Raw genomic sequence first — 10,000 nt, 5'->3', positions numbered from 1 at the left:
CGGGCACTTAGCGCGCGGAGGCTGGAACCGCGGGGTAGACGTGGTCCCCGGGACGAGGGCCGCCTGGTATCGCCCGCCCGGCCCCCAACCCCCCCCCCCCCGCGGCGGCGTAAATGAAGAGAGGCAGTCGGCATGAAACCTTCTTTTATTAAGTGTTGTTTTCATCGAGCGTCTTTCATTAAAGGTTGTGTTCTGAAGCAGTCTTTTCTTCAACAGCGCTGTTCTCCGGGGAGAAGGTCTGCCGGCATCTCTAGAAATCTCCCCCCGCCCCTGACCGCCTCCCCCCCCCGCCCCCGTTGCCGGTTTGCGCGGCGCCCCCCCTCCCGACGTTGCCTCTTGCCGCTACCCCCGCCCCCCCCCCGCTGCCGGTTTGCGCGGAGCCCCCCCCTCCCGCCGTTGCCTCTTGCCGCTACCCCCCGCCCCCCCCCCTGCTGCCGGTTTGCGCGGAGCCCCCCCTTCCCGCCGTTGCCTCTTGCCGCTACCCCCGCCCCCCCCCCGCTGCCGGTTTGCGCGGAGCCCCCCCTTCCCGCCGTTGCCTCTTGCCGCTACCCCCCGCCCCCCCCCCGCTGCCGGTTTGCGCGGAGCGCCCCCGCCTGCCGTTGCCTCTCGCCGCGGCCACCACCCGCCCCCTCCACACCCCCGGGCCCCCGTTACCGGTTTGCGCGGAGCCCCCCCTCCCGACGTTGCCTCTTGCCGCTGCTGCCACCCCCAGCTCCCCACACCCCCCGGCTCCCGTTAGCGGTTTGCGCGGAGCCCCCCCTTCCCGCCGTTGCCTCTTGCCGCTACCCCCGCCCCCCCCCCCCCGCTGCCGGTTTGCGCGGAGCCCCCCCGCCTGCCGTTGCCTCTTGCCGCGGCCGCCACCGCCCCCCCCCACACCCCCCGGCCCCCGTTACCGGTTTGCGCGGAGCCCCCCCTCCCGACGTTGCCTCTTGCCGCTGCTGCCACCCCCAGCTCCCCACACCCCCCCGGCTCCCGTTAGCGGTTTGCGCGGAGCCCCCCCTTCCCCCCTTCGCGGGCTGCCGCTTCCCTCCCGGGCTGCCCGGCTGCTCTCTAACCCCTGCGACCGAGGCGGCGCTGTTAGGGCGGCCGTGCCGGTGCCCCTTGCCGCAGCTAGCCTCTCGCCGCTGCCCCTCCCGTCCGTCGTCCCCCGTCCCCAAAAACTTGCTGCTCTCCACGCTGGAGCCTGCACGGGGGAGGTTGCGCTCCGCTCCTCCGGCCCTAAAGCCGCCCTCGCCCGCCCCCCCGGCTTGCCGCTTGGCTCGGCTGCCCGCCCGCCCCGCTAATCCCCCCAACGCCCCCACCCCAAAAACACCCCAGCCCTACCGCATGCCGCTCCCCCTCTCCCCGCTCTCGCTGACCGCTGCCACCCCCCCCCCCACCCCTCCCCCCCGAAACAAACCCCCCAGCCCTACCGCATGCCGCTCCCCCTCTCTCCCTAGCCTGCCCCCCCCGCCGTCGCTTGCTGCCGTCGCTTGCTGCCGCCGCCGCCGCCGCCGCCGCCGCCGCCGCCGGGACCCGCCTCGGTCTGGTGGCGCGCGCTCGGAGATCCCCGGCTACCCGTCCGTCCGTCCGTCCCCTCCCTCCCGCCCCGCCCCGGGGGAGGGCCCGGGGCAGCGCGGGCAGGCGGGGAGCAAAAAAAGGCGCGGGCGCCAAAAAAACGTCGGGGTCCCGGGGTGGCGGAGGGGGGCGGCGGCGGGGGCGGCGGCGGGTACACGGCGCCGGGTCCAGGGCGCCGGGTCCAGCCCGTCCCGGGGCGGGGACAGGTGGTGTCGTCCGTCCCCGCCCCCGTAACCTGCTCTGAAGCATCCGCTTCCCGCCGCGGTTCGCCCTCCACCCCCCCCGCCGCACACGCAGCTGCCGCTTCCCGCCGCCTCTGCCCCCCGCCCCGGGATCAACCACCCGCCGGGTCCAGCCGGTCCCGGTCCCGGGAACCTGCTCCCGGGGCCAGCCGGAGCCACGCCCCCTCCTCTGACGCTTCCAGCTGCCGCCTCCCCTCCCACCCCCCAAACTCACACTGGCCCTCGCCGGCCCGCCCACCCGCCTACCTGCTTGCCCGCCGCCGCTGGGTGGCGTGCCGGACACTCTCGCACACAGGTACACAGACAGGGACACAGGGACACAGGCACTCAGGCACACAGGGACACAGGGACACAGGGACACAAGGACACAGGGACACAGGCACTCAGGCACTCAGGCACTCAGGGACACAGGGACACAGGGACACAGGCACTCAGGCACTCAGGGACACAGGGACACAGGGACACAGGGACACAGGCACTCAGGCACACAGGGACACAGGTGGCGGGCCGGAGGCCTCTCTCCACTGTGTGGCAGGGGTCCAAGAGCCACCCCAGCCCAACCCAGAGGGTCTTTTGCACCTCTCTAGAGGCCACCCAGAGACCCCAGGCCGCAGCAGAAGCCTCCCCCGCAAGCTCTGCAGGCTTCCGACCCACCCCAGGCCGCACCAGAAGCCTCCCCCGCAAGCTCTGCAGGCTTCCGACCCACCCCAGGCCGCACCAGAAGCCTCCCCCGCATGCTCTGCAGGCTTCCGACCCACCCCAGGCCGCACCAGAAGCCTCCCCCGCAAGCTCTGCAGGCTTCCGACCCACCCCAGGCCGCAGCAGAAGCCTCTCCCCGCACGCTCTGCAGGCTTCCGACCCACCCCAGGCCGCAGCAGAAGCCTCTCCCGCACGCTCTGCAGGCTTCTCAGCCACCCCAGGCCGCAGCAGAAGCCTCTCCCGCACGCTCTGCAGGCTTCTCAGCCACCCCAGGCCGCAGCAGAAGCCTCTCCCGCACGCTCTGCAGGCTTCTCAGCCACCCCAGACCGCAGCAGAAGCCTCTCCCGCACGCTCTGCAGGCTTCTCAGCCACCCCAGGCCCCAACAGAAGCCTCTCCCGCACGCTCTGCAGGCTTCCGACCCACCCCAGGCCGCAGCAGAAGCCTCTCCCCGCACGCTCTGCAGGCTTCCGACCCACCCCAGGCCGCACCAGAAGCCTCCCCCCGCACGCTCTGCAGGCTTCCGTCCCACCCCAGGCCGCACCAGAAGCCTCCCCCCGCACGCTCTGCAGGCTTCCGTCCCACCCCAGGCCGCACCAGAAGCCTCCCCCGCACGCTCTGCAGGCTTCTCAGCCACCCCAGGCCGCACCAGAAGCCTCCCCCGCACGCTCTGCAGGCTTCTCAGCCACCCCAGGCCGCAGCAGAAGCCTCCCCCCGCACGCTCTGCAGGCTTCTCAGCCACCCCAGGCCGCAGCAGAAGCCTCCCCCGCACGCTCTGCAGGCTTCTCAGCCACCCCAGGCCCCAACAGAAGCCTCTCCCGCACGCTCTGCAGGCTTCCCACCCACCCCAGGCCGCACCAGAAGCCTCCCCCGCACGCTCTGTAGGCTTCTGACCCACCCCAGGCCGCAGCAGAAGCCTCTCCCGCACGCTCTGCAGGCTTCTCAGCCACCCCAGGCCACAGCAGAAGCCTCTCCCGCACGCTCTTCAGGCTTCTCAGCCACCCCAGGCCGCACCAGAAGCCTCCCCCGCACGCTCTGCAGGCTTCTCAGCCACCCCAGGCCGCACCAGAAGCCTCTCCCGCACGCTCTTCAGGCTTCTCAGCCACCCCAGGCCGCACCAGAAGCCTCCCCCGCACGCTCTGCAGGCTTCTCAGCCACCCCAGGCCGCACCAGAAGCCTCCCCCGCACGCTCTGCAGGCTTCCCACCCACCCCAGGCCGCAGCAGAAGCCTCTCCCGCACGCCCTGCAGGCTTCTCAGCCACCCCAGGCCGCAGCAGAAGCCTCTCCCGCACGCTCTGCAGGCTTCTCAGCCACCCCAGGCCGCACCAGAAGCCTCTCCCGCACGCTCTGCAGGCTTCTCAGCCACCCCAGGCCGCACCAGAAGCCTCTCCCGCACGCTCTGCAGGCTTCTCAGCCACCCCAGGCCGCAGCAGAAGCCTCTCCCGCACGCTCTGCAGGCTTCTCAGCCACCCCAGGCCGCAGCAGAAGCCTCTCCCGCACGCTCTGCAGGCTTCTCAGCCACCCCAGGCCGCAGCAGAAGCCTCTCCCGCACGCTCTGCAGGCTTCTCAGCCACCCCAGGCCGCAGCAGAAGCCTCTCCCGCACGCTCTGCAGGCTTCTCAGCCACCCCAGGCCGCAGCAGAAGCCTCTCCCGCACGCTCTGCAGGCTTCTCAGCCACCCCAGGCCCCAACAGAAGCCTCTCCCGCACGCTCTGCAGGCTTCCGACCCACCCCAGGCCGCAGCAGAAGCCTCTCCCGCACGCTCTGCAGGCTTCCGACCCACCCCAGGCCGCACCAGAAGCCTCCCCCGCACGCTCTGCAGGCTTCCGTCCCACCCCAGGCCGCACCAGAAGCCTCCCCCCGCACGCTCTGCAGGCTTCCGTCCCACCCCAGGCCGCACCAGAAGCCTCTCCCGCACGCTCTGCAGGCTTCTCAGCCACCCCAGGCCGCAGCAGAAGCCTCTCCCGCACGCTCTGCAGGCTTCTCAGCCACCCCAGGCCGCAGCAGAAGCCTCTCCCGCACGCTCTGCAGGCTTCTCAGCCACCCCAGGCCCCAACAGAAGCCTCTCCCGCACGCTCTGCAGGCTTCCGACCCACCCCAGGCCGCAGCAGAAGCCTCTCCCGCACGCTCTGCAGGCTTCCGACCCACCCCAGGCCGCACCAGAAGCCTCCCCCGCACGCTCTGCAGGCTTCCGTCCCACCCCAGGCCGCACCAGAAGCCTCCCCCGCACGCTCTGCAGGCTTCCGTCCCACCCCAGGCCGCACCAGAAGCCTCCCCCGCACGCTCTGCAGGCTTCTCAGCCACCCCAGGCCGCAGCAGAAGCCTCCCCCGCACGCTCTGCAGGCTTCTCAGCCACCCCAGGCCCCAACAGAAGCCTCTCCCGCACGCTCTGCAGGCTTCCCACCCACCCCAGGCCGCACCAGAAGCCTCCCCCGCACGCTCTGTAGGCTTCTGACCCACCCCAGGCCCCAACAGAAGCCTCCCCCGCACGCTCTGCAGGCTTCTCAGCCACCCCAGGCCGCAGCAGAAGCCTCTCCCGCACGCTCTGCAGGCTTCTCAGCCACCCCAGGCCGCAGCAGAAGCCTCTCCCGCACGCTCTGCAGGCTTCTCAGCCACCCCAGGCCGCACCAGAAGCCTCTCCCGCACGCTCTGCAGGCTTCCGACCCACCCCAGGCCGCAGCAGAAGCCTCCCCCGCACGCTCTGCAGGCTTCTCCGCCACCACAGGCCGCACCAGAGGATCTTTTGCACCTCTCTGGACGCCACCCAGAGACTCCAGGCCGCACCAGAGGCCCCCCCCCCAACCATTTACAGGCTGCAGTGCCAGCCTAGGCCCCGCTGGCAGCCTCCCTTGTCTGCTTTGGAAGGCCTCCCATCCACTCCAGACCTGCCTGGAGGCCTCCCTCGACTGCTCCCGGGGCCCTCGAAGCCACCCTAGGCCTTTCTGGAGGACCTGCTCGACCGCTCGGGCGGCTTCTGACGCACCCTCGGCCATCCGGCGCCCAGCAGCTCCCAGGGCCAGGCACCGGCCTCCCCCTCCGGCCGCCCCTGGGGCCGGGGGTGGCTCGGACTCGGCGCCCCCAACGTGTCGTCCCGTCCCCCCCCCGCCCCGCACCGCCGAACATTCGCTGCAGCCGAGGGCTTGCCGCTCGACGCCTACCCCACCCGCCCAGCCCCCCGCTGCGGCCCGGCGCTGCCCCGGCCGCTGCGCCCCGCCTCTCATCGCTCCCCCCACCCGGCAACCGGCCGCCGGGCACGGCAAGTCCCAGGGCAGGGAACAGGTGCTGCCGGGACCCCCGTGCTGGCTGCCGGCTTCCCGGGGCTGCCCCGGGCACGGACAGGTCGCCCCCCCCGCCCCGGCGAATGTTCACCGAACCGGCTGCCGGCTGCCTTCGAGCACCCCCCGCCCCCCGCCACTATCGTCCCCCCCGCCCCCCCTCCGCCTCCGCTGCCGCTTCTGCCCGCACCCCCTCCACTGCCTCCCCCCGCCGCCCGCGAACGAGTCGCCGGATCCGTAGGGTGCCGGGAGCCCGAACGGCGAGCGGCTCCGGCTGCTGCCGGGACCGCGGGGATTCGAGCCGGTCCGGCCGCGGCCGGGACCCCGTGCCGGAAGCCGGCATCCCGGGACGGCCCCGGGACGGCCCCGGTCGCCGGCCGGGTGACGTTCAGCGAAGCGGCTGCCGCCAGTCTTTGGGCCTCCCCCGTGCCGGGGCCGCGGGGATTCGAGCCGGTCCGGCCGCGGCCGGGATCCCGGGCCGGACGATGGCTTCCCGGGCCGGTCCCGGTCGCCTCCCGGGTGACGTTCACCGAAGCGGCTGCCGGCTGTCTTCGAGCCCCCCCCCCCCTCCGCCTCCGCTGCCGCTTCTCCCCGCACCCCCTCCACTGCCTCCCCCCGCCGCCGGCGAACGAGTCGCCGGATCTGTAGGGTGCCGGGAGCCCGAACGGCGAGCGGCTCCGGCTGCTGCCGGGACCGCGGGGATTCGAGCCGCTCCGGCCGCGGCCGGGACCCCGTGCCGGAAGCCGGCATCCCCGGACAGCCCCGGGACGGCCCCGGTCGCCGGCCGGGTGACGTTCACCGAAGCGGCTGCCGGCTGTCTTCGAGCCCCCCCCCCCTCCGCCTCCGCTGCCGCTTCTGCCCGCACCCCCTCCACTGCCTCCCCCCGCCGCCGGCGAACGAGTCGGCGGATCCGTAGGGTGCCGGGAGCCCGAACGGCGAGCGGCTCCGGCTGCTGCCGGGACCGCGGGGATTCGAGCCGGTCCGGCCGCGGCCGGGACCCCGTGCCGGAAGCCGGCATCCCGGGACGGCCCCGGGACGGCCCCGGTCGCCGGCCGGGTGACGTTCAGCGAAGCGGCTGCCGCCAGTCTTTGGGCCTCCCCCGTGCCGGGGCCGCGGGGCTTCGAGCCGGTCCGGCCGCGGCCGGGATCCGGGGCCGGACGATGGCTTCCCGGGCCGGTCCCGGTCGCCTCCCGGGCGACGTTCACCGAAGCGGCTGACGGCTGTCTTCGAGCCCCCCCCCCCCCTCCGCCTCCGCGGCCGCTTCTGCCCGCACCCCCTCCACTGCCTCCCCCCCGCCGCCCGCGAACGAGTCGCCGGATCTGTAGGGTGCCGGGAGCCCGAACGGCGAGCGGCTCCGGCTGCTGCCGGGACCGCGGGGATTCGAGCCGCTCCGGCCGCGGCCGGGACCCCGTGCCGGAAGCCGGCATCCCCGGACAGCCCCGGGACGGCCCCGGTCGCCGGCCGGGTGACGTTCAGCGAAGCGGCTGCCGCCAGTCTTTGGGCCTCCCCCGTGCCGGGGCCGCGGGGCTTCGAGTCGGTCCGGCCGCGGCTGGGACCCCGTGCCTGTCGCAGGCTTCCCGGGACGGCCCCGGAACGGCCGCGGTCGCCGGCCGGGTGACGTTCACCGAGGCGACTGCCGGCTGTCTTCGAGCCCCCCCCCCCCCTGCCGGAGCCGCGGGGATTCGCCCCGGTCCGGCAGCTGACGGTTCCCTGTGTCGGACGCCGGCTTCCCGGGACTGCCCCGGGACAGCCCCGGTCGCCTCCCGGGTGACGTTCACCGAAGCTGCTGCCGCCTGTCTTTGTCCCCCCCCCCCCCGTGCTCTCCCTCAGGCGGGAGGTAGACGTGCTCTCCCTCGGCGAGTAGACGTGCTCTCCCTCGGCGAGTAGACGTGCTCTCCCTCGGCGAGTAGACGTGCTCTCCCTCGGCGAGTAGACGTGCTCTCCCTCGGCGAGTAGACGTGCTCTCCCTGGGCGAGTAGACGTGCTCTCCCTGGGCGAGTAGACGTGCTCTCCCTGGGCGAGTAGACGTGCTCTCCCTCGGCGAGTAGACGTGCTCTCCCTCGGCGAGTAGACGTGCTCTCCCTGGGCGAGTAGACGTGCTCTCCCTGGGCGAGTAGACGTGCTCTCCCTGGGCGAGTAGACGTGCTCTCCCTGGGCGAGTAGACGTGCTCTCCCTGGGCGAGTAGACGTGCTCTCCCTGGGCGAGTAGACGTGCTCTCCCTGGGCGAGTAGACGTGCTCTCCCTGGGCGAGTAGACGTGCTCTCCCTCGGCGAGTAGACGTGCTCTCCCTGGGCGAGTAGACGTGCTCTCCCTGGGCGAGTAGACGTGCTCTCCCTCGGCGAGTAGACGTGCTCTCCCTCGGCGAGTAGACGTGCTCTCCGCGGAGATCGCGCTTGTCGCCAAGGGGTCGCTGTTGCGCTCTGCCTCCGCCTACGTCATCGTACAAGCCGGCGTGATTTCTGCGACCTGCCGCTGGGCGGAGGTCGGCTGGTTGTGCGCTCGCGGAGCTGACGGCCCTCCAGTTCCGTATATGAGGGAACAAGCGACGCCGAGCACTCCCAGGGCAGCGCTGCCGAGCGGCTGCTCCAAGCCACCCGCCAGGCGGCTGGGCAGGGGTCCGTCTGGCTTCTCGGTGGCTTTCGCCCGGGTCAGAGAGGGGACCCGCGGGGCCGAACAAAGGCGCGGCGGTTTGGAGCGGCCGCTGGCGCACCCTCAGCGGTGTTGGATGGGTTTCGCTCGTCCGTGAGCCGGAGCCCAGCCCGGGCTCGGCAACGAAAGCGGGGAAAAGAAAAAAAGTTGACGAGTGGCTGGCGCCGGCCACTGCCGAAGTGTGGAACCCCCGAAGCGAAGTTTGCCCGGTGGGGCACGGGGGCAGAGAAAGCCGGGGAGACGTGGTGCCGGCGTCGGTCCCACCAAGAATGGAAAGCAAGCCCGTCCAGGCACGGCGAGAGAGATCCCGGTAAGGGGCAGAGAGAGTTCCCAGCACTGGACCCTCTTCACGGGGGTTCCCCCCCATGGCCAAAGCCGCAGCCCGCGGGGGCACGGCATCTAAGGGAAAAGCCAGCGGCGGTGACTGGCCACTCGTATGCTATGGAGCCCGGCATGGGGGGAGGAGGGCAAGCCGGTGCCCCAGCACGGCTTCCTCCTGGCTCCAGAGGGGCGCCCCGTGATGGAGATGTAACTCGGTGCAGCTTGAGGGAAAATGCAAGCCCACATTTCGGGGAGGCAGAGGTGCCCTGTGAGCCGGTGCGGCCCGGTGCAGCTTGCCCCCCCCCCCCATCTCTGGAGGGCGCCCCGTTTGCTCCTCCGGCGTGTTGCCCGCACGCCGAGCCCCGTGCCTGCTGGCTGCTCCCGAGGGCGGTGGCGGGTGCGCGTGGCTGTGTCTGTCCCAGGAGAGCGAGGCCGTGGGGCCTCCGCTGGCTTCCTTTCCTTCTGTCCTTGTTGATCGATGAGGCCTTTCGGGTCGCGTCGGAAAGGGCCCCCGGCCGGCAGGGCAAGGGCGGTCTTCCTTTCCACTTCGCTTCCCGTCGCGTGTGAGGTGTCGTCCTCGTTCCCCCAGCCCCGAGCGGCTCGAGCGGGGGGGAGCCGTGGCGTTAGCGGCCCGGCGCGTGCCTTGCCGCATCCTCCCCTTTCCACCTCCCCCCCGGCGCTGGGGCAGGGTTCGGGGACCGGTCTACCGCAACCGGCTTTGTGACTGCTGCGTGGCCCCGTGAGTTTTCAGGTGTCCTAAAACGCGTGAGGCGCCGGTGTCGTCCTCGGTTCCGGGTACCCGCGGGTGCCGGCCGCGAGCAGCTGCGTGTGGCGGGGGTTGGCCGAGCCGAGAGCGAGGCGGCGGCGTCGCGAAAGTTAAAAGGGGCTAAAAGCGGCGCCGCGCGTGAGGCCTCACCTGCCCGGGTGGGGTCCCCGAGGGTTCCTCCCTAAATGAAACCTCTAGCCTGAGAAGGGCGGCTTTGTGGCCCGTACCCCCGCCCGCTGCCGAGCGAGCCGCCCCGGCTCTAAGGTCCTGGCGTGCCGGGGGCGCGCCCCGCTTCCGCGGGTCGCTGTCTCCTCTAGCACGTCCCGGTGCTCCCGTGGCAAGGCGGGGAGAGAGACGAGGGCCTTCTCCCCGCCGGGCGTGTCGGTATCGCTCGCTTCCGCTGCTGCTGCCTGAATCGTGCCCGGGATCTGGCAGCCAGGGGCCGGCCTCGGGGGCGGGGGAGCCCCAGCCGGCCTCTGTGGCCGCGTGGAGT

The sequence above is a fragment of the Melanerpes formicivorus genome, unplaced genomic scaffold (assembly GCF_026170545.1).
Source record: "Melanerpes formicivorus ecotype bairdi unplaced genomic scaffold, bMelFor1.0.p_v2 SCAF_354, whole genome shotgun sequence".
NCBI lineage: Eukaryota > Metazoa > Chordata > Aves > Piciformes > Picidae > Melanerpes > Melanerpes formicivorus.
The sequence above is the reverse complement of the archived record's forward strand: the minus strand, read 5'-3'. Positions refer to the sequence as shown.